This window comes from Sciurus carolinensis, chromosome 8, assembly GCF_902686445.1.
Source record: "Sciurus carolinensis chromosome 8, mSciCar1.2, whole genome shotgun sequence".
Lineage (NCBI taxonomy): Eukaryota > Metazoa > Chordata > Mammalia > Rodentia > Sciuridae > Sciurus > Sciurus carolinensis.
Window position 1 is genome coordinate 44,742,160 of NC_062220.1, and position 23,029 is coordinate 44,765,188.

Sequence of the window (23,029 nt, forward strand, 5' to 3'; positions counted from 1 at the left end):
GCTTGGGGGCTTCAGTCTTGGAGACAAGGGCAGGGTTGCAGGTCTGTCGTCTTGGCCTAGGAATATTTGGGATCCTCCAGCTGGGCCATCCAGATCACCCTTCTGGAATTGCCAGCTCTCTCCTCTCTCCTCAGTGGATAAGAAAGTAGGTGGGAGGGCAGCTTCACCCAGCAGGAGACACCATCTCTTCTCTGTGGGACACCCAGCCTCTCTCCTGGGCAGGACCCTGGAGCCACACAGGTGTGTCTAGATCTCCATGTCCACAGGGCGAATGTTGCCCGTTTTGTGCTCTCTGACTTTGGCCGGGTCCACTTTTCGAAGCAGTTGGTCCACAGGCTCAACTGTGCTTTGGTTGAACATGTCCGTCTCGTGCCGCAGCTGTGTGTACTGGCACAAATGTTGCCGGGTCATCTCCACCCTCTCCATTTCCACCTGCTCCAGCTCCAAAGTGGTGGTCACCATCTCTTCAAACCACTTGGACTGGGCCTGGTTGTAGAGGTCCACACAGCGCATGAGGTCATTACCAGTCTGTGTGGACTTCCTCCGTACCTTCTTGATGTCCTCTTCCATCTTGTTGCTCAGCTTGATCTCCAGCTGCTGGGTCTTCATCTCCAGGTCTCTCTTCTGCTCTGTGAGGGCTTTTCCAGGCCTTCTCCACAGATGCATACCGGCTGGCGAGTTGCTTGCGGAGGTCAGCGATATGGTGGTCACACTTTTTCATGTTTTTCTTGAAGTTCTCACGAAAGTTCATTAGGGGCTTCTTGACCTCACTGTGAAGCTTGGCAGAGAACGTGAGATGAACTTCTGCTTCATCTGCCAGGCTCTTCTTCACCTGAGTCCATGCTTCTCCCAGGGAGCCGTCCTCCTGTGCAGCCAAGGAGTTCTGTGAGAGCTTAACCAAGTTCTTTGCATATTCTTCTTCGATCTTTATCCTCTCTCAGATAAATTCAAACATTTCTTTCTGCATTTGTTTGCCCTGCAGTTGCTTTTGGAGCAGCAATTCAAATCCTGCCACGGTGCCATTGCCTTGTGGGGGGGTCTTTCTTATCAGCCCAGAAGTAGTCACAGTAGCTTCACTCTGTTGGCTTCAGCAGCTGCTGTTCAGGCATTGTGTCTGGGTGAGGGAACATCACGCAATTTATCATCTTCTCTGTGTGGTCACCTTTATTTTCAAAATTTTATATTTTGTCTTCATTGCCTGAAGTTCTGTCTTCCAAGTGGTCTCCTCTGTTGGTGCTACTTTCCATTGAATTTTTATTTTGGTTTATTGATTCCTTCATTTCAAAGATTTCTTCTAGATTTCTTCTCAGGGTCTTTATCTCTTTCTTTAAGATATCTTCCCTCTCCTGAAACATAGCTCTGATTTCACTCTTTATATTCTCCTTAAAGTCGTGAAGCAGTTTTACTAAGTAAATTCTGAACTCCTTCTCTGACATGTCTTCTACTGATTTGTCAATGGAGTCTATAATTGGAGCATCCTGGTTTGTTTGGAGTGCTTTATTCCTTTTTTTTTTTCATTTTTCATTTTTTTTTTCATTTTGTTTGTGTGTCTTCCCATTTAGCCATGGGGATCTGAGGTAGTACAGTTTCTACCCTGTAGATTTATAGTGTCCCTGAAGGTTTCCAGTACCTCACAAATCTGGGTTTCAGTTTCTGTAGGCTCCGCCGCGCTGCAGTACCAAGATGGCTCCTGAATTGCAGAGGAGCTCCAGTGGAGAGCGAAGGATATGGCACTCCCTCCTTTTTAAGTGCCTATTTTTCCTTTGGCTTCCAGGAAATAATTTCCTGGCTTCCTTTGACACTGGCCATTTCTCCTTAGTCTCCTTGGCTGCATCCTCTTTCCCTTCCTGACCCCAGCACCAGAGAGGCAGTGGGCTCAGCCCCCCAAATGAATCCTTCCCTTTGTTCTCCTCCACAACAGCACTGCCATTCACATGTTCATGCCAAAAGCTCAGCCTGACTCTTCTATAAGACCTTCAAAGTGTGTCCAGAATCTGATCATCTCTCATAAGTCTAGCACTGTATTCCTGGCCCAGGTCAACATCATATCATCTAGTTATGCCTCTTAACTAGTCTCCTTGCTTCCCTTCCTGCTTTTCTACAGTCATTTCTGCACGTTGCACCCAGAGTGAGCCCTTCAAACTCTAAGTCAGGTAAGTTCTCCCTGGTGTGTCACTTAGAAGTGATTCCTGTCACTTGCAAAGCTTTCGGTGTGAGTGACATATACTTTGTGATACAAACCTGTAGTGAATCCCCCCTCCCTGTGAAAATGTTGGGGCACACCTACCCTATCAGACCACATGTCTGAATTTTTTCCTCAACTACCAGACTCCAAAACACATACATCCGGGGATTTTGGCAGATACCTTGAGACTTGGGCAGTGGTGGGGCTACTCTCCACCAGCCTCTAGACTGTTCTCCAAAGCCTCTCCCCACACCCAGCCCTGCTCTCTCCCGAGGTGACCCTTACTCGTTGTGACGGCTTTCCCCTGTGTGGGTCAGGTCATCTTCCCAAGAACATCTCCTTGAGAAGTATACCTCAGAACGTCAATTAAACTGCATCCACAGACACTGCCTCCATCCTGACAGAGCAACTACCCTTTAATAATTGGAGTCTAAATGAAATTCGAACTCACTCACTCACTCTATGGTTAATGGACCTCGCCTATTGCATGTACTCCCTGTGAGATTTGTTCTTGTTATTTTCCCCCACATTAAGCGCTAAAAAGAAAGAGGGGGATCTCTTTATATGGCAATAAACTATGTGATTCATTAGGTTATATTTTGATCCTGTCCTTATCTTAACCGTAGGAAAAAGTCCTCTTGAAAATTGGCTAATGATCCCAATTATCTTCCAGAACCACATACCTAGTCTTTCCCTATTTGTACTTCTCCAGCTACACTGACCTGCTTGCTCTTTCTTGAACACACCAAGCACATTCCTGCTGTAAAACTTTTGTACTTGGCTGTTCCCTCTTTCTGAAATGCTTTGCCCTCAGATCTCCACAAGTTTTATTCCCTCCATTGATCCATGTCTCTGCTCTAACATTCTCTTTCCAGAGAGGTCTTTCCTGCTGCCCTCCTCCCTATCGGTCTTCATCCCTTGCTCTGCATTATTTTATTTTCATAGTAACATCTCTATCTAATCTCGTGATACCTATTGATTACCTTTTATTGACTTTTTCATGAGTGTGTGTTCTCCATAGAAACAAATATTCAGTTGTGTTCAACATTTTATCACAAGTGGTTGGTATATAGTACACACTCAGTGAAGATTTGTTGAATGAATGAGTTCATTCATCATAGAGAAAAAAAAAACCCTTTAGAGATGTTAATCATAATACGGTTTTCTCAGTCTTTCTTAGAAGGTTATTTTCCAACCCTTAGAGAAATTCCAAGAAGCAGGCAGACCAAACTGGCAATACCCTAACAGAATCCTCCAATGCAGGACATGATGTGCCCTCCTGAGACAAACGCTAATTCCTTCTACCTTATAATAAGTACTGCTGATTTCCAACAATATGATCCCTAACCAGCAGGTGATGAAAGTTATGGAAAGTGCAATGTAAAGGCATTGCTTTATTTTCAAAATAGAATTGAAAATACAAGTTAAGCCCAAAAAGCCTGAGAAAAGGTTACATTCTGCTCCACTGAGACTGCTGTTGATCTCAAATTTTAGGAACTAACTGGGTTCCTAACATCAGCCGAAGACCTGCAGGTGAGATAAAAGTATGATGAACTTTCTGTCGAAGCCATTCCTTGAATAGAGATTCAGGGTGATGGTGAGAGGGTTTGTGCATGGAGTAGGAATCAGTGTATTCATGTCGCAAAGTGAGAAATAAGAGCAATTAGCCAGATGGAGGTTCAAGAAAACCTTGAAAGGCCAGTGACCCACAGCAAGTTAAGACATCAATGACAGGGATTGAAGAACTCAAGTATGAGTGGAAAAGCAACAGTGTATGTTCTGTCTTAAAGGCTAGTTCACATTTCTCAAGACAGTATTTACAACCATCAGAAGAAAATAATAGAAGAAATCAGGAAGCAGTTGCTTTTACTATTAATTCAGGGAAAGCTCTTCTTAGCAAGATATAAACACCAGAATCCACAAAGGAAAATAAGAAATTAATTATATAAGAATACTGCAGGAAAAAAAATCTTTAATGACAAAGGGATGGCACACAAATGACAAATTGGGGAAAAATATTTGTCCAACACATGACCAAGTGATAATATCCTTAGCATACAAAGAACCCTTAATTAATGAACAGATAAAGATAACAAGCTGGTAGGAAAACAAACCAAGGGCAAAAAAGAAATTAAATTGCTTATAAACCTAATCATTGTGAATAAGCAAGCTCAACTCACTGATAGATAAACAAAATATAATTTTAATTTTTCTAAAAGCTTTCGCTAACTGTACTCTACTGAGCCACCAGCTCCTCCACTACCCATCCTTGCTAACAGTTGGGTAACTTAATGTCTCCATCGATCTCCACAAATGTTCAATCATTAAAACAGTCTCATTTCAATTCTGATATATCGGTTGTGTTCGTTCATAAAATTTCAACCTCCAATTCAGTGAAAACCTTAACTTATAAAACTTCGATATCATATTCCATGGATCTGCCAGTTCTCCCCCCTCACAGCACAGGCTAGGCTGCTGTCCAGGAATGCAGGAAGGGCTGATCTGCCCTCTCTAAGCCTCTGGTGCTCTGTGACTGGTCAGGAGCCCAGAGCGATACTTCTGCACAGGCAAGCTTGTCCCTTTCTCTTGGTTGTTGCCACGTCTGTCTCTAACCCTGATGGCTGTGGTTTCCACAGATGGGGATGGGGGTGAAAGCCAGCCCTTTAGGACACAGGTCATCTGGTTTTTCCAAGGATGCTCCTGTCAGGGGCCTTTTCTCCAGAGTCATGGCTCTGGGCGCTCTGGCTGTACTTGACTTCTTCTCCCTGCTTCCCACACCTGATGTCCACCTCAGTGGTGGTAGGTCCACCTCACCTGCCCTTCTTGATGCCTCTGCACCCTCCACTTCTCCTTTTGAAGGAACATTCTTGCCATGAGATGGGAGATTAGCCCTACCTGCTATGGTTAAGAACTTTTCAATGATTTGCATTTTGAGACTTAGGTATTTCTTAAAAGCAGGAACAAAATGTATTAACTATCTGTTAGCAGTTTGGAGGGCCTGGAATGGGAGGTAGTGGAGCCGTGTCAAGGGGAGAAGGACCCCTCCCATGTATCCTCGTCACAACATCTGTGCCACCTCCTACCCTAAAGGTAGCAAAACTTAAAACAGGAATTCTCTTTTAATTGACTGGCCTTCAATTTTGAAAGAATAAGCTCATTGTAACCTATCCCCTTCCCTTGCTTCTATCAATTTTTCCAGCAGGAAACCCACTTTACTGCTCAAGCCATACATTTTCATTTTGTGTTTAGATAATTTTGACATAAACCTAAGTTTACAAAGACAAGTATATAAGCATTCTCATCTCTGTTTTTAAAATATATTAATTTAGTTTTTACTCGAGTTTCCTTGACGCTAACCTGGCAGCAAATCTACCTCATCTATACCTAGGCACCACCAAGTCCTCTTGTCCAGATGATGTCAAGTTTCCAGAACTGACTTTGTAATGTAAAGGGGCTATGCAAACTTTGGTTCACCAGTTTTATATCCATAAATAAACAAATAAATAAATAGGTCTCTCTATTATCCCTGGGGCTCTGTGGCTTTAGACCTGGCCCTTCTCTTATTTCCCTTCTATTCTGAGTCCCCGGCAATCATTTTGGTGCGATGGCTTGGAATCATGTGCAATCCTTCTTCTACCCACACTTGACACAGAACCCTGTGTCCTTGCAGCCTCACTGCCTCCTTAGATCATTATCCTGAAGCAGAACCACAGCCCTGCTCCTCCAAGACCATAGCTCTCTCTTCTCCTCCAGCCGAGGGGTGTGTCAGGTCTTTCTGAGGCCTCTCTCCACCTCCGCCTTTTCCCTCTCTCAGAGAATGACCCCCACCCCCCACAATGCATTGACCTCCGGCTTTCTCTTGAACCTGAGTCTTCCCAATAGGTTGAAGCCTCTAGGAGAAACCCATAAAGTCTCCAAGCTTCCGCCTACCTCTGCTCTGCAGCCTTCCACAGGCTCCCTCTGAAACAATGGAGCACAGGGCACGTGAGGAGGAGGGAAGGTGGGATGGAAGAGATAAGAAAAATAAAAATATGGAGAGAATAAGAAGTATACAATTAACACTCCAAAACATTTCCAGCCAAGTCTTGCTCTCGTGCTGAAGTCTCCCCGACATGGAGAGTGCCCCTTCACAACTGACATCAATGCAAAATTCATGGGAAGTGAGTCTGCTGGCAGGCAGTTTCATACAGGGTTACCTTCTGTATCAATCTCAACGTGAATAAAGCTCCATACAGGACGGTGAGAAGAAAGGAAGCTCCATTTCGAATAATCCCTCTTCACTCCTGTGGCTGGTGAATTAATCTAAACTCTCTGCATTGGAGCTTTCTCTTTGGTTGAATGCACAGGCATTTAATTGTAGAATAATTGGACATGAAGAGATCGTCTGGCTGCATGGCTAATGAGGTTTAAATGCTCTCCTTTCTTGGTTCAGGATGGGACTTGTTTATAATAGGCAGCTTAGAGTGTCATCTATGTGTGTGATCTAATGGGTTCAAAATTTTGAAACCCCAAAACAAAAAGTGTAAATTACCCAATGAGACTGTCATTGCTATTAGAAATTTGGCTAGGTAACCATTTATTCCTTTGTAACAAGTAATGTCTTTGGAATAGTTACTGTGTCTATTCAAACATGCAAATATTGTCCTTGGGAGACAGAATGCTTTCATGTGATGTGATTTTATCTGATGCTTTGAAAAAGAAGCTGCTAATACCTAGACTCCACTGCTTCTCTGAGGAATGCGGATGATGATTACCAAGAAAATAGTGTGCACTACTCTATGCCCAGTCTTGATATATCTGTGGCTATCAAACAGGCCACATTTTAATTGTTTTGAGTATCCTATACTTTGACAACACAGAATCTTCATTCCTTAGAAGAAAATCCATTTTTCTCCCATTTTGTGTCCCCAAAGAAATCTCAGAAAGCAACTGGGAAATGTCTACCTAGTCCACAGTTCTTTGTGGCAGTGTCACCTCTGCTGTCTCTGAGCTGCTGCTGTGTTAGGACCTGAAGTCGCTTCCTGATGTCTCGTAGTTGGCTTCTATAGGTTGCTGCCTTTTCTTGTTTTTCTCTTTTAACCACTCTTGTCTATTTATGGCCCCTTTGCTAACTCCCCAAATACAGCTAAACTCAGGTAGAGGGTTTAAGAAACTTTACCAAAGACTTCAGGACAAAAGTAAAGAATCATATGCCAAAAAAGAAACCTCAAAATATTCCTGGGCTCTTATGCTCCTACAGCTTGAGACCATATACCCTTCCACAAGAAGTGTCTCCCTAATGACTGTGTCTCTCTGTGGCCTCTCCCAGTGTTGAAGGCGTGACTTTATTTTCCAGCAAAAGAAGAGCTATTCTTCATGTTCTGCCTTCTGCCAAGCCCCACCGTCAACGTGAAACCATCTCCAACGGTTCAATTCTGCCACTTTCAAGAGAGTCTGCCAAATTATTATGCATAGTAGTTCAGCATCTCATCTCTTAAATGAGATGGATGAATTCATAGAAAGATATGAATTACTCAATCTGACTCAAGAAGAAACAGAAAATCTGAATAAACCCATAACAAGCAAAAAAAGTTAAAATTTTCTACAAGGGTAGGCCCAGATGGCTATACTGATGAATTATATCAAATATTTAGAGAAGAAACAATATCAATACTAAACACACTGTTTTGGAAGATAGAGGACACTTCCTATTTCATTTTATAAGGTCAGTATTACCCTAATCTCAAAGAGAGTAAAGGCATCACAAGGAAAAAAAAAAAAAGAAAGAAACATAAACTAGGCCCATGAACATAGGTATAAAAATCTTTAATGAGGTATTTGTAAATAAACTCAGCAAAATATAAGAATTATATACTCTAAAACAAGCAAGATGTATCCCAGAGTGCAAGGTAGATTTAACATTTAAAAATCAAGTAATGTGATATACTATATTAGTAGGATAAAAGAAATAAAGACATATGACATCCCAATAGAAGCAGGAAAAACATCTGATAAAGCCCAATGTCCATTCAAGAAAAACTTGAACACATCAGGAATAGAGGGAAAACTTCTTAATCTGACAGAGGACATCTGTAGAAAACCCACAGTTACATCATTCTTAAGGTGAAAGATGGAATGCTTTTTCTCTGACATAAGGAATGAGGCAAAGATATGAGATTTCAGCCTGTGCAAAAAGGGGGAAAAGCTACACTAAGGTATACACATTGGAAAGTGAAGGCACAGATTGGAATGTAAAGTCGTACAGATTGGAAATGAAGAGGAAAAATTGCAATTTTCATAGACGGCATCATCCTAGGTATAGGAATCTGTTAATCCTAAGGAATCTACAAACTGTATTATAACTACTGAGTTTAGCAATGTTACAGGATACAACATCAGTGTACAAAAATCAATTACATTCCTATATACTAGTAACCAGCAAGCTAAAAATTAAGAAAACAAAGAAGCATGAAGTCCTGGGTTCTACCCATAGTGCAATAGAGACAGAGAAGGGAGGGGTGAGGGAAAGAGAGAGAACAAGTATATTCACAATAGATCCAGAATAATAAAATATTTAGGAATAAATTTAACAACAACAACAACAAAAAAACTACAAAATCTATACAGTGAAAATAATATAACATTGCTGAAAAAATTTAAAAGATCTGTATTATGAAAAGATATATCAAGGTCACAGAAAAGAGATTACATTTTGTCCAGGTTTAATTTCTTCAAATTGGTCTGTAAATCATACACAATCCTAATCAAAACCTCAGCAAGCCCTTTTGTTTCACTTTTTTGATAGAAATTGACAAGCTGATCTTAAAATCAACTTTGGTTCATGCTCAAAACACTAGAAAAAATAGGGATAGTAGGAACATACCTCAACAGTGTAAAGGTTATTTATGCTAAGCCCACGGCCAACATCCTTCTTAATGGAGAAAAACTGAAAGCATTCCCTTTAAAAACTGGAACAAGACAGGGATGCCTCTTTCACCACTTCTATTCAACATCCTTGAAATCCTAGCCAGAGCAATTAGACAGACTAAAGATATTAAAGAGATACAAATAGGAAAAGGGGAACTCAAGCTGTCACTGTTTGCTGATGACATGATTCTCTATTTAGAGAATCCAAAAAACTCCACCAGAAAACTTCTAGGTCTCATAAATGAATTCAGCAAAATAGCAGGATATGAAATCAACATGCATAAGTCTAAAACATTTTTATACATAAGCAATGAAACATCTGAAAGGGAAATGAGGAAAACAACTCCGTTCAAAATAGCCTCAAAAAAATAAAATAAAATACTTTGGAATCAACTGACCAAAGAGGTGAAAAATCTCTACAATGAAAACTACAAAACATTAAAGAAAGAAATTGAAGAAGACCCTAGAAGATGGACATATCTCCCATGTTCTTGGATAGGCAGAATCAATATTATCAAAATGGCTTCACCAAATAGAAGAAAAAGTAGGCCTGAATCTCCATCATTTTGGATTAGGACCAGACTTCCTTAACAAGTCCCCCATAGCACAAGACATAAAAGCAAGAATCAATAAATGGGATGAATTCAAACTAAGAAGTTTTTTCTCAGCACAGGAAACAATCAATAATGTGAAAAGAGAGCCTACAGAGTGGGAGAAAATCTTTCCCACACACACTTCAGACAAAGCACTCATCTCCAAAGTTTATGAAGAACTTTTAAAACTTTACACACAAAATATAAAGAACCCAATCAATAAATGGACTAAGGAACTGGTCAGACACTTCACAGAAGAAGATATACAGGTGATCAACAAATATATGAAAAAGTGCTCATCATCCCTAGTAATTAGAGAAATGCAAGTTAAAAACACCCTAAGATTTCATCTAACTCCAATTAGAATGGCTGTTCTTAAGAACACAAGCAATAATAAGTGTTGACGTGGATGTGGGAAAAAAGGCACACTCATACATTGCTGGTGGAGTTGCAAAGTGGTGCAGCCACTCTGGAAAGCAGTATGGAGATTCCTCAGAAAACTTGGAATGGACCCCCATTTGACCCATCTATCCCACTCCTTGGTTTATATCCGAAGGACTTAAAATTAGCATACTACAGTAATACAGCCACATCAATGTTTATAGCAGCTCAATTCACAATAGATAGATTGTGGAACCAACCAAGATGCTCTTCTATTGATGAATGAAGAAAGAAACTGTGGTATATATACACAGTGGAATATTACTCTTCCATAAAGAAGAAAATTATGGCATTTGCTGGTAAATGGATGAAGTTGGAAAATGTCATGCTAAGTGAAATAGGCCAAGCCCAAAAGACCAAAGGCTGAATGTTTTCTCTGATAAGTGCATGCCAATATATAACGAGGGGGTTGGCAGGGGGAAGTGAAGAATGAAGGAACTTTGGATGGTGTAGAGGAAGATGGGGTGGAAGTGGGTGAAGGACAGAAAGATAGTAGAATGAAACAGACAATATTACCCTATGCATGTGTATGATTACATGAACGGTGTGAATCTACATTGTGCACAACCATAGAAATGAAAAGTTGTATCCCATTTGTGTACAATGAATCAAAATGCAGTCTGTAAAAATAAAAAAAAGATTTTAATATAAAAAAATCAACTTTGGGATCATGCATTACATGGAAATTCAAAAGACCTAAAGTAGCCAAAAATGAAACTTTAAACTTACATAGAGCCACAGTAATCAAAGAAATGTGGTATTGGCTTAAGGACAGACTGCAGATCAATGGAACAGAATAGAGAGTTCAAAAATAAATTTATGACAAGTTGAAAATTGACAAAGATGCCAAGGAAATTCAGTGTGGAAGGAATAGTTTTAACCTTTTGTGTTGGGCAATAGGAGTTATATATATGTATATGCATACATATATGTACTAAAGGTCACTGAAGTTCACCTTTTAGAAGGTAAATGATATCATCATTTGGAAAACAGTTCATTTCTTAGGTTAAACTATCACATGACCCTAATTTTAGTCCTGAGTAGTAACCCAAGGCTAATGAGAGCATGTCTTCACAAACACTCATACAGGAATTTTCATAATAACATTATCGAGAGTAACTCAAAACTGGAAGCAACCAAATATCCAAGCATCTGATGAGTAAAATCATTCTGTCTGTGCATGGAATACTACTTGGCTGTAAAAAGGAATTAACTACTAACACTTGCAGGAACATGGGTGAACCTGAAAAACATTATGCTCAGTAAAAAGAAGCCAGCTTCAAACAACTACACATTGTGGGTCATTCCATTTGCCTAAAATTTATAGAAAAGGCATAATGACAGAGACAGAAAGAAGACTGGAATGTGCATTGGCTGCAAATGAGCATGAGGGAACTTTTTGGGTGACAGAAATATTCTAAAACTCCTCTGTGATAGTAGCACAATTGTAAAATTTACTAGAACTCAGGAATTTTTTGTGTGGATGCTCTGGGGCACAATTTGAGGCATTGTACCCATTTGAGCCAGAATAGAAGATTCTATTCAGCTGCATCCTGCATTCATCCCCGGCTCCTGCACTCCTACATCTGAGTCATCCACATGGCCTCTCATCCTGAAGGACCACAGTAGCTCAGAGCGTGCCTTTCATCAGCAGTGCTGGCCACTGTCCTTCAAGGCACAGTAGCAAGGTAGTCCCCCAATTCCAAAAGGTGGTGACAGAACAATTTGTGCTTGTTTGGCCATCAGATATCTTTAGTTTAGCAGAATTTAGTCTGAGATTTGTCCTCATTATCTTTTATTATATGATAATATGGCTTCTGGCTTAATGATTGACTTAATGACTCTGAACTGCCTCTACTTAATTCTACAGATGATCTCCAAACAGAAACTGCCGTCTGTCAAAGGACCATATTGGTCTAGGTGTGTTCTATGCAGACAGCATGTGAAGCTCATCACCACCCTGGGCTTCCTGTTAGAAACATTCCCACCTCCCAGGTCACCTCCTGGCCTGGAAATCACACACATCACCTCAGTTAATTGTTACTCCCTCTACTTCCTCTGTCCTTGTTCCCTGTTAGACATATCTCATGTATCCCTGGATTGATATCTCACTTTCCCCCTTTCTATTTTCATTTCTTTGACTTTTTTCTCGTTCTATATTTTGGGAATTTCCTCAACATCCAATCCCTCTTGTCAGTTTTGAACTACAGAGGAATACTGTTTGTTGATTGGGTTTTAGTGAGACATCTCAGAATCCAGCAGAAACTCTTTGTTCAGTTATCTCTAATTCAGTAAGAAGAAATCATTGTTAATGTATGATGTTGTTGACCAGCTCTCCTGGTGAAGAATAGAGTCAAAGACAAGAAAAGCCTAGAGGTAAAAATACAGGTTTTAAAAAAAAAACTGAAATTGGCAAACCACAGCAAATGAGTACCAAAGAGACACTAGAGGGCTTTCACAGGTGGAGGATTTGGGAATTCAATAGGAGGGAGGAGGAAAAGCAATGCTCCCAAGATATCCATGACCACCACTACTAAGGGAAAGTCAGCAGTAGTGTTTTGGGTGAGGTATGGATCTTAATGGTAGATCTGGTTTTAAGTTGATGTAGCTTGAATAACCATGAGAACATAAGGGAAGAACTGTGTAGTAGGCAAATGGAACTGTAGATCTCTAGAAAATATTCAGGGCAGAGGTAGAAGAACACACATGGACAGATTCCAAGGAGAGCAAGGACAGAAGGGACAACTGGTATAGTAGTAACAGGATCACAAAAAACTTTGTGCAGATGGGTGAAGGAGCTCTTAGTTATTCTTACAGTAACTGTGATAGTGAGATAAAAAGGGCACTGATGTGGCAGCTAACTGGGGAGCAGGCTCCAGGAGAAAATTTTTCCAGGAAAAGGAGAACTTGATCTTGTAAATGGCAGAGGGAAAGGAGCAATAGAGATGGAGAGACTGCACTTACCAAAGGGATGAAGACTGACTAAGGGGATGACATGAGATCAAGGTCATAAACCAAAGAATTGTGCTTAGAAAGTACACTTTTCACTTCTTTCTTTCAAAATAGATGAATGAAGAGAGACTATATGGGGGGAGAGGGAAGTTTACAAGGTCTTGCCTATGTAAACAATTAAATTTAAAAATGTATCACAAAATTTATGCCCCCATGTATCATTATTTATCTGTTAAAATGAAGATTTAGAATAACAGAAAGAGAAGAGGTACTAGTATATTTATTTATTGTCCAATCAGCACACATGAAAATTCTTGGGAATGTCTCTCCCTGTTTATGTACAGGAACCATCTCTTTGTGCTTTTTATTGTCAAATGCACCATTCGAGGATAATTTCTTACCATTCTGTGGTTCTTCAGAATCTGTTGGAATGGATGCAGACAGAGATTTATGGGTGTTTTTGCTGCCATGGTTTCCTGATACAGTTGGGGTTATGTTGGTTACGTCGTCATACCATGCTACTCATGAACATTGGCTTCCAAAGACTTCTGTAAAGCTTCTTACCGTTCTTTGTTGATGATGACCACACATGCAAGTCTTCCCTAGGGTATGTAGGGAAATGTGAATGACCTGTCTTCTGGTCTTTTTAAATTTATCATTTGAAATTTGATAACATAAAAGTAGAACAACAATCTTCCAATCTCTCATCTTCTCTACAACCCTTTAGACTGTAATCACTTCCAATCTCGTCCTATCTACAACCCTTTAGACTAATCACTGTGTCTCTAGAATATGATCTCTTTCAATGTTGACTTTCCACACGCTACCACCAATATGGAAGGAAGATAAGAGAGGGACCTGAGGGTGACCATAGAAAGGCTGTTCTGTCCAAGTAAGAAATATTCTTTATTCATCTGATCAACCCAGAAGGGTCTGCTGGTTCCATATCAATTGAAAGCAAAAGAGGACCTTGATTAGAAAGGGCACAGTGTAATTATGATAAACACTGCTATGTCTGTCCCTAGGGATCTACTGACTTGGGTACAGGGTCTGTGGAGGACATGAGGTCTCTTCCCTGGGTGACACTGGTGGAAGGCATACAGGGGAGAAGGGCACCTGCCACATCACCCACCTTCAGGGGCTGTAGACTGGAGGCAGAACCACAGTCGGAGCACTATTGAATGAGTGTCTACACACGGGTTCACACACACAGCTCGAGCCCAGGGTCAGCAATGGATTTTCAACTCCTAATGCCACAGTTGTCCTGCAGCCACAGACCAACCTCTGTGGTGAAACCAAGTGACTGTTTCCATGGGAGGTGAGGGTTGGTATTAAATACTACAACCTTGCCTTTAGCTTCTCTAAGGCTATGATCATACAAGTCTCTTGCCTCATATGAGGCAATGTCTAACTGATTTTTCTCTATTTTTGAATGTAGAAACATTACAAGGAATCAAGACTAATTCTTAATCAAGAGGGATTTTAACAGGAAGCTTGCTGTCCTGGTATCTCCTGGATATACAGTCACTAAGAGTTAACATACAGTCTGTACCTTGCTTAGGAACTCCAGACAATTATCAGAGTCCATTGATGGCACCTGCTTCCCAAGGAAAGACAACATCACTGAAAGTGGGTGCCAAGAAGTCTGTGGCTCCAGATAGGGATCTTTCCCAAGGTTTTTCAAAAGAATGTGTACATGGGCAATATAAGGGAATCCTATAATTTGATAGATTTTGCAAAGGGTTGTTTAAGTAGAGGACCAAAGGTGGGTAAAAACAGAGCTTCCCTGAAGAGATGACAGTTCTAAGCTGTCGCTGCTGCGAGTGGACAGAGAAATGTATGAACGGTGCCTGATCTGAAGCAGAGATGAGACTGGGAGAACCAATCCTAAGTGACTATTGGCATCAGACCCTAAAAACTCTTTAAAACAAGATTCCTCCCTAAATCTTAATGATAGATATTACTTTTACATTAATGAATGAACAAGTTAATTAAAACACATAAGAAAGATTACATTTAGATGAGTGTCAAAACAAAAACCTAGCAAATCTGGTCAATAATTTACAGTCTCTGATTCGGTTCTTAAATTAAGAATTAGTTTTATGAACAAATATTGATTGCTATCATAAACATAGAATTCTAATGTTTCTAAATGGTTGATTCACCAAGAAAAAGTTGATGCCACATGCAAAGAAATCACAAAATAGTCATAATGCTGTCTTCTCTGTGCCACATCAACCTGCAATCACACAGCATTGGGGTAGGAAAGAGAGGATATCACACACTCTCAAAATTCATAGCCTTGATTTTAAATTTCTTTTCCATTTTGGCACCTGGGTCCATCCAGCTCCAAAGCCCTAGGCCATGAATCTTCTTGCTTCATCTCATTTGGCATGTCAGCTCTATTCAGTTGTCTGTGTCAGATCATTAGCTCTCCTTAAGATGTTATTACCTCTGGCCATGCCAGGTAAACATGCCTTCAGGTGGCCCAGGTGTATTCTGCCTCTTGTGGCTGCCCAGTGTGGGTGGCACAGTCACAGTTTCACTGTGAATAGGAGCAGGTCTGAATAGTAACCAACATACCTTTTACTTAAGGAAACTGTCCCTGAGAAATTGCAGGTGGGAGAAACAGTTTATATTAAAAATGGTGCTCTGGCAAACAAAACAAATGAATATCCAACCTGAGATGACCAAATTCTCAGAATGGCCTGATACTAAAAGATAAGCCGCATGGATTAATTTTCTAGGGCTATTGTAACAAAGTACCACAAACCGAATGTCTTAAGACAACAGAAATATTCTCTCACAGTTCTGGAGGCTGGAAATCTGATATCAAAGCATTGGCAGAGCCAGGTTCCCTTCGAAGGCTCTAGGGAAGATTCCTTCCATACTTCCTCAGTAACTGGTGGCTGCCAGCAATCCTCGTTCTTTGGCTTGTAGATGCTTCACTGCAATCTCTGCCTCTGTTCTCACATGACATTCTTCTTGTGTGAGTATTTTTTTCTGTGTCAAATTTGACCTCGTCTTGTAAGGACATCAGTCAAATTGGATTTAGGAACCACACTAATGTAGTATGACCTCATTATAATTAGATTGCATCTGCAAAGATCCTATTTCCAAGCAAGTTCCATTCATCAGTACCAGGGGTTAGGACCTGAGCATATCTTTTTGAGGGACATGACTCAACCCCTAAAACTGGTTTAACTAAGGTTATTCTCTTGGGACTGTGAACTAGAAACATGCCTGGAACTACAATTGGTAGTGGAGTTCAAAGTCAAATGACGTAATGGGCTCTAATCAGGGCCAAGGCAACACAAGCTGTGTGCAAGCAGGGGTTATTCAGGTCCAGGAAAGATATAGGGTAGAAGTCACGGAAGGTGGAGGGAAAGGAAGGAGGCTGGAGTAGACACAGAGAGTAAAGTTGAGCCTCCTGAAGCTGAGGATGGTTCTGGAAGCAGCTCTGCACTTTCTACTTCCAGTCCTTCTTAACTGTATGTTAAACCTCTCTTCTCAAGATAACTGCTTAACTGTTTGTTTCTTGCAACTTCATGAGCAAAGAGAAGAGTTCAAGGAAAGTCTTCTTTTAGAGGTGAGGGAACAAAGGTTCTGAAAGGTACAGTGACTCTGGTCCAGGATTCTGTATCTGAGTGTGGCCGCCTTCCAGTGTCATTTCCTTTGACCTCTGGATCCTGGAAGGAAGCCAGGGTACCAGGAAGCAGGGAACAATTTTGGTCAGCACCTCCCTGGAAGAGTAATAATTACCCACAGGCCACCAGGGACATGCCCACGCCCGCTCAGGAAACCCAAGAGTGCCACAATAGTTGCCTTTCTTGTCTGATTCCCAGATCTGGGCCAAATCCTAGGCAGACCTGCAGGTTAGGGTATGCTGATTACTGAGTATGCTGTCAACAGTTGTGTGAATGGAAGCTGATTCTGGGTCTGGAATGTGCCAGAAAGACTTAGTCAAGAATTTCCCTGCTTACTTTTCAGCTTGGGATTCCTCTGACCTGGTCTCTCCCCAGCCGGCATATATACTAGTTCATAATTTTCTACCACTAATGGAATTTCAATTATATGGCCCCTAGAAGTAAAGCAGAGAGACAGAGATAGAGATAGAGATAGAGAGAGAGAGAGAGAACAAAAGGAATTATTATGGGATTATGTTATACTCCGCCCCTACTTGTTCCCTACTTTCTTCCCTCAAATAAATGTTTTGTGTAAAGATAAAATAAATTGTCATTCTAGAAACAATACAATAGGTGCTTATTAAGAACTTCCTTAAAAAGCTTTCAACTGTGAATGGTTGAATGACTGGAAAATAAAATGTTTTATTTTAAATTTAAATTCCAGTTAAGAGGAAGAATGCAATTTGTAAGTCAGAGAAGTGGCCTCTGGCTCTTACTCTGATAAGCCATGGAGCCCCTGAAAGAGCAGGGTTTTTATCTGACAAGTGAGAATGTGGAAGCAGGAGATCTTGAAGGTCCCTGGTTCATTCCCTGGCCCATAATTCCCACTGATTTGACTATTACTCTTTCATGCTGTTGGGGAGGTTACTTAGACCACTGGAGTTCTGACCATTTGCAGAAATATGAAGGAATTGACTGCAGAGTACCTCACTTAATCCTCAGAACTATCTTTAAAAATAGGTTTAACAAGCTGGGTGTGGTGTTGTATACTTGTAATCACAGCGTCTCAGGAAGTTGAGACAGGAGGATCAGAAGTTCAAGTCCAGTCTTACAATGTAGTGATACCCTCAACAACTTGGGGAAAGCCTGTTCCAAAAGAAAAAAGAAAGAAAGAGAAAAAAAAAAAAAAAAAAAAAAAAAAAGAACTGGGAATGTTTCTCAGTGGTAGAATGTGTTTAATCCCCAGTACTGAAAAAAAAATTTTTTTTTTTGACAAATGAGGAACTGGAAGATCAGAGAGATGAAGATTTCTGGTACTTGAATTTCTGGTTGAGCAGGAAATACGGTGGAATCAGTATCACTATTCATTTTCTGTTTGCATTGGCCTTCTTTAGAAGGAAACAGGAAGTTAAAAAAAAAAAAAGAAGAGGCAGTTTATCCTTGAAAGACACAAAGTTCAGTATCAGTCACTAAATGCTTTCTACTAATATAGTAAAATGTTTGTTAAAATTGTATATCCAAAAAGTCAAAGGCAAAATTACAAATTTATTACCATCTTCATTTCACCTTTCTCCCTAAAGTAATTGTAAGAAAACCCATGAAAACCACGCCGGACACGGGAAGCCACATAAGGGAGTTTATAAAGCAAAGTGTCTCCCTGCAGGGTAAGAGAGGAAATGAGAGGAAAAGGGAGGAAAACAGAAAGGGGGCATGCTAGAGAGAGTGGAAAAGTGAGGAGGAGAGAGAAAGCAAGTGAGTAGGAGAGAGAAAAGCAAGAGAAAAGATGGCGGGGTAGCCACCCTTAAGCAGTTGAATTCCCCCGGGTTAATAGGGAACCAATAATGGAGAAGGATACTTGCAAGCTGACTGATGAACCAATAGCTAGCTAGGGTGTTCACAGACTGACAAGTGGTTGGGAGGCGGGGAAATGGCTGCACGGAAACAGCAGGGAGAGCAGCTTTCAGACTGACAAACTAGGTTGTGATGCAAAGGGCAGGGGAGCAGCTTTGTATTACAGTAATGAACTCAAACAGAAATGGGACTGCTTTTCCAAATCTGGAGATAAATACACCAAAATATTAAACAATGGTAGAGATATGAACAGTCTTTTCTATTTTCCTAAATTTTCTATAACAGACAGTATTTTATAATGAAAAAAAAGATACATTATAATTATTTTAAAAGAAGTACTTTCCTCAGAGTTGAGGCTTCCAGGAATGGCATCTTGAGTATTGAGAGGAATTCTCAGTATTCTCTGTGATTGGAACCTGGAAGTTTCTATTCTGAAGGCTAAAGGAAGCCACTGAAGTGTTCAAAGGGAGACTAATTTATGACCAGATTTGATTTTTAGGGAAACAACTGTGGCACATTGTGCAGAATGAATTGGAAGTCAGGAAATACAGGAGAGGCCACCTGTGGCATCTGTCATGGTCCATGGGATGGGATTTGACCTTACCCAGGAGGACAAGCTTTCTCCTCGTGCTTCCATCACAGCATAGGTATTAGAGAGCTCTACCCCAAAGCCATGGCCACTGCACAGGGCTTTGGGTGTGTGTGTGTGTGAGTGTGTGCGCGCGCACACATGCTGGGCAGTTTCCAAGGCAAGGAGGAAGTCACCCCCACATAAGGGAGAGTGGCCTGCTGGAGATTTGCTTCTCCTGGAATCTGCCTCTGCACAGCTGCCTCATATTCCTCCTTCCAGGACTCTGTGCTCTGCAGCCCCTCCTCGCACTCACCTCGTATTTCCAAGAAAGAACACTGCCTATCAGTGTGTCGGGATCTTTCAGAGGCATTCTCAGCCTTCCTGTTTGCATCCGGAAAGGCTTGAATTTGTGTAAGAGGCCCTAAGGGACAGCCCTTTGTGATGACAGTGACTACATCCCCTCCCTCCAAGACAGGTCCAAGTTCTGCCCCCCAGAACCTGTGAATATGATCTTACTTGAAAATAGAGTTTTTGCAGGTGTCATTAAGATGAGGATCCCAAGATGAGAATATTTTGCACTTAGGATGGGTCTGAATTCAATGATTGGTATCCTTGTAAGAGAAAGGAGAGAGTAGACACCAAGAAGCACAAGGAGAAGAAGGCCATGTGAAGACAGAGACAGACATTGGTGCGACACATCTAGAGCGGGAGAACGCTGAGATTGCAGAGCCACCAGAAGCCTAGAGGCTTGCAACTGATTCTACTGGAGGCCGGCAAAAGTCTGGACTTCTGGCCTCCAGAGTTGTGGAAACGAAGTTCTGTTGTTTTAAGCCACCAAGTCAGTGGGTTCCTGCAGCCCTAGGAAATTCATGAATGATCTGTTTAGTGAGAGCTTGATCCTAGTCCCCGATGCCAATCCAGTAATGAAAATATGATTTTTGAGAAAAAGGAAAAGAAGTTTTATTGCTTTCTGGCAAAGGAGAAACACAGGGGACTTTTAAAGGTTACATTCCAGGTGTTCTCTGTTGGAGTTATAATTCACTTGTTAATTTGGGAGATAGTCATTTCTGAGATCTTCTGGTGCCAACCCCAAGGTCTGGATTACTTCGTTCCTGTGGTGGGTGTGTGCTCAGGGACAGATAACTCTGCCTGGGATGGGGAAGCAAGGTAATCTGGTTTCCCCAGAGAGTAGGGAGGGGGAGAGATTAGGGAGGAGAAGGGGACAGTAAGAGAAAGAAACATGTTTTAAAAATAAGTCCCAGTGGCAGAGTAGCAAGGGCTATATTTAAAGCATAAAGTGGACCACTGTTACAAGAGCAGAAGGGAAAATCGTCAGACACTTGGATTGCTAACTAGAGAGAGATTTCCACACAGGCAAGAGACAATGATGCTAATGCAAAGTAAAGGCTGTGAGAACGGAGAGGAGGGACATTTGAGCAAGGTGCCTTTCCTGTGTTTAAAGCAGACTCTTCCTCCTTGCTCTCTGAGATCCTAAAGCTGGGATGTATCTCAATGTCCGTCACACACGGCACGCTGCTACTTCTCCCTCCTTGTCACTTAAAGTCTCTTCCTAAACTGGTGTTTTAAAAGAGGTCATCTAGAGTTGAGAGCATAAAATGCAACAAGGTACTGGAACTGGCTTTTCTCTTTGTCTTAAAACTTCAGCAGAGACCCCCCCAAGTTTCAGGAATAAGACGGTAAGTGCCAAGTGCTTCCGCAGTCCAAAGCAAGGCAGTGGGTTACCTGTGCAGGGTGCATGGAGGTGATGCCAGCCCTTGCCCATCACCTCCCTCCAGACTGTAGAAGAGAAGATGAAGAATCCTGGGGAGGAGAGTTGAAGAGTCTCCCGTGAGGGTTTCTTTGCAGAGAGATATTGGCACGGTCCCTAAAACAGGATTGCGGAGAGGAATGTTTCCTCCTTATGCTAAGCTAATGAGAGGAACTTAGAGAAAAATTGCATTTGGAAGGATTGAAATTGTGTCTCCTGATGTTTGAGGGTAATTGGAACTGTTGCTGCCTGGGAATGCCTGAGCCAGGAAGCAGGAGGCTGCAGTGGGCACTGGTCCTGTCTGGCAGCATTAGGAGGAGAGCTCATTGTCTAGGAGCAGCCTGTTCTCTTACAGTTTGACAGGCAACAATGTTGAGTGTGCATGGTGGGCTCTGTGGATCAGAGGGAGGAAATTGGATGGGGTTATTTTGAGAGGAACCCCATCCAAACAGACTGTGTTATAGGGGCTGATTTGCCCTCAATTGCAGCAATTGAGTTTACACTGAGAAACTGGTGCTGAGTAGGAACCCGCAGACAGACACCTGGAAAGGCATCACTTGAACCTGAAGGCTGTTAAGTGAGAGAGTCATTGGTGATGGGATCTTCAGAGAACCCACAAAAACACTAGGCCCTGGCTTTCATCATGACCCAGGGACACTGACAAAAACGACAGTTGTGCCTTTCAAGAAAATTACATATTTTATGCTCATTTCTTCTAATCACCAGTCTTCTGGTGCTGGTTCCCTGGAGGTGCTCCAAGCAATATCCAATGGAGGAGGTAGAACAACCCTAAAGAATCCTAAAACTAAATAATCCTCATGTTGCAGATGGCTCAGCCTGGATTCTTCAGGGAGGAAAAGTTTTAAATTAGAAGACACTTATGAGTTTTACTACTACCCTCAACTTTGGGAGGTTTTGTTTTTGTTTTTGTTTTGGACAGTTTTAACTGGGACTTTATTCATCCTAGCTCATTAAAAATGTGCTTGATTCTAAATATCCTATAATGTAACCACCTACTAATGAGTTGCATAAGTTATCTGTCTCAGCATAGTTTTTTCTTTAAAGCAGTATTACAGTAGTTACAAGCATGTCAGAGATAATGGCATAAACAATTTATGACATAAACAAGACAGGCTAATTAGGAATTTATATAATGTAAAAATATGCACATTAGAAGTTACCCCTCTGGACAGCTGCATGTAAGGGAAAAAGCAGATTATAAGAAGTTGAGAACCCATTCACAATCAGTTTGAGAGCCTATTTGTAGTGAAATTTGCTCTTCTCTCCATTAGAGGGAATAATTTTCTTTAATGGATACACAACTGTCACCTCTGTTAGTGTGACATAACTGGTCTATGACATTTCCATGAAAACTGTGGAGTTAACCTCCACACCAAGCAGTAGGAAGCATCAAGTCATTTACTCTAGATCAAAATTGGAACATGTTTAACTTATGTGTTGTATCTGTAAAGAGCATCAGTCTCGTCTACATGTTATAATTGATATGCACCTCAAGTGGTAGAATTTTGATGGTTGTTTCACTTAACAGTGATAACTGAAATAAGTAATCTTAATGACATGAGAATTTTTTTCAATTTTATTTTTTTTATTTTTATAGACTGCATTTTGATTCATTGTACACAAATGGGGTACAACTTTTCCTTTCTATGGTTGTGCACGATGTAGATTCATACCATTCGTGTAATCATACATGTACATAGGGTAATAATGTCTGTCTCAGTCCACCATTTTTCATACCCCTTTCCCTCTCATTTCCTCTATGTAATCTAAAGTTCCTCCATTCTTCTCTCACCCCTTCCCCACCCCATTACATATCATCATCCACTTACTCCAATTAGAATAACTATTATCAAGAACACAAATAATAATAGATGTTGGCGTGGATGTAGGGGAAAAGGCACACTTGTACATTGCTGGTGGAGTTCCAAATTGGTGCAACCACTCTGGAAAGCAGTGTGGAGAATCCTCAGAAAACTTGGAATGGACTCACCTTTTGACCCAGCTACCCCAACTCCTCAGTTTATACACAAAGGACTTAAAATTAGCATACTACAGTCATGCAGCCACATCAATGTTTATAGCAGCTCAATTCACAATAGCTAGATTGTGGAACCA

At 41.1% G+C, this 23,029-nt stretch overlaps 1 pseudogene; it reads right to left on the reverse strand.

Annotated features, from left to right (window-relative positions):
- Positions 1-246: 246 nt before the first annotated feature.
- LOC124991299 (growth arrest-specific protein 7-like) lies at positions 247-1,145 on the reverse strand (annotated as a pseudogene).
- Between the last annotated feature and the right edge of the window lie 21,884 nt (positions 1,146-23,029).